This window comes from Saprolegnia diclina (genome assembly GCF_000281045.1).
Source record: "Saprolegnia diclina VS20 unplaced genomic scaffold supercont1.111, whole genome shotgun sequence".
In the NCBI taxonomy this organism is placed as follows: Eukaryota; Oomycota; class Saprolegniomycetes; order Saprolegniales; family Saprolegniaceae; genus Saprolegnia; species Saprolegnia diclina.
Window position 1 is genome coordinate 56,930 of NW_008246178.1, and position 2,080 is coordinate 59,009.

Genomic DNA, 2,080 nt, shown 5'->3' on the forward strand with positions numbered 1-2,080 from the left:
ATACAACCTCACACGACCCCACAATATTTTTTTCAACATTTTCTACCCACAACCTACGGAGCTACCATCATTTATTTCCCTTCAATCCAATGCAACTCGACACTCTCGCCATTAACACCGTGTCTCTCTACAAACTATTTTTCCTCGATACTAACCACTACATACTATCTACTCTCCATCGCACAACATCTTCCTCAAGCTCCAAAACAATTCACACCAATTATTCTATTTTTCTGCAATTATTTCTCGTGCTATAGGCCCCCATTGACCACCAGAATCATATTTTGACAAAGCCCCGACTGTAGCCTATTTATGTGCCAAGTAGGAGCGAATTTTGTTGGACATAGTTTACTCACAACATCCTCGCGGACAGCGGCCATGCAGCGTAAAAAAAAACTTCCCCAATCGCTCTGAAATATTCATGAGTGCTAAACTAATGAATAAAAAGCTCACATCCAAGTTGTCACGACCAACACAGCTCGGGGACTACCAATTAGGTGGTGGGCGAAATCCCGCACGCGCATTGGTCTAAAATCGTCGTAACACTGCCTTTGGGCACCCGCATTGGCTGATTTTTGGCTAAATGCAACACCCGCATTGGTCTAAAAGAAATAATTCAGTAACACGAAGTTCGAAGCCGTCAGATCGCGATCTTCGCGCAAGCGTTTTGGCGCTTCTGCACACTCGTGCTTGGCGACATGGAGCGCGAGTGAGCTTGCTTTACTGCCGCTCAGTGAAAGCCGCGACCCAATAGGGCTTGACGGACGGTCCATCGTTCTTCTTCAGTGGTCGGTGCTCCGATCGATTCCACGGGTAGCTGTCAGCCTTGCCACACGCATCAACGCGAGCTACGGTCTCGCGATCCTCATGAGCAATACCTACACTAGGCAGTACATGATGCTCAAGAAGTTCGTCGCGAACTATGAGCTCCTGTAGGGTAGTGATAAGTAGTGATAACTAGAGACTCTACGAGCCGCCATATCGGGTCGCACACAAGGCATTACTATCGAAGAAAAGTAGCAGCATCATTGCGTAAGCACAGATTGCTGGGTTGATAATCTCCGCGAGTAAACGCTCGTTCAATGCCCAGCTCTCTGGACTCGGCGCGAACGTTTCTAATTGGTCAAAAAACCAGCGTGAGCGGGCCAAACTGACCAGTGCGGGTGTTGCGTTCGTGCAGTGCAACACCCGCATTGGCTACTAGGCTTTTACGCTCGTTCATTGGTAGAAATTAGAGTTTATAGGCGCGTTTAAAAGGTACCACACAGGTATACAAACACCAGCATGAAAACCAGGAACGGCATGTTTAAAGGAGCACCCGCCATGAGCTCCCGCCATGCACAATTACCGCGCGCAGGGTACCGCTTGCACAAGATCGCCACGTCATATCGAACTTCCTCCTTCTTTTCTTCTCTTTCTTCGATTTAACAGGCACACGTGTGTTATAGTCCCACCATGTAAAGGGTAGTCGTCCACAGCTCTGCATGTCGCGTTATTAATATATTTAATCATTATTTACTATGTATTCAGTTTATATTATAAATTAATAGCATGTGAGAAGGAGTGGTGCCGCTTGGAGGTATACAGTGGCCCGCAACTTTACCCGACAGAGATTCACGACCTTTTTGTGCGGGTTATAAAAGATGTTTAAAGCCGTTCTGTGCGCTAAACGTGCTATATATCGATAGCCAAGACACAGAGGAACACGAATATAGTTTGATCTTCGTCGTAGCATGTCTAGTCGCTGAGTTATAAAAGCTGGAAGACGGACCATTTAAGGTGGGGAGGGCCAAAAATGTCCACTTTCAGAGCCGGTACACCGGGCTACACCAACTCTATCCGTGCAAAATCTATTTATCCGGATAGTATGCCCCGGGCTACGAAATTATTCGCGTCGCCATTTTTCACCACCGATCCATGGTGCGACCCGGCAGGCAAGCGTTTCATCTGCGCCGCACCAGGGCAGCTCTTGAGGCCAAGCGCCAAGCGCCTGAGCTAGGCGACGTTGTTGAATTTGACGCCGAGGAGAGCGACAACACCGACGAAGAACACGACAACTGCGCCCACGAGCCTTGCCAAC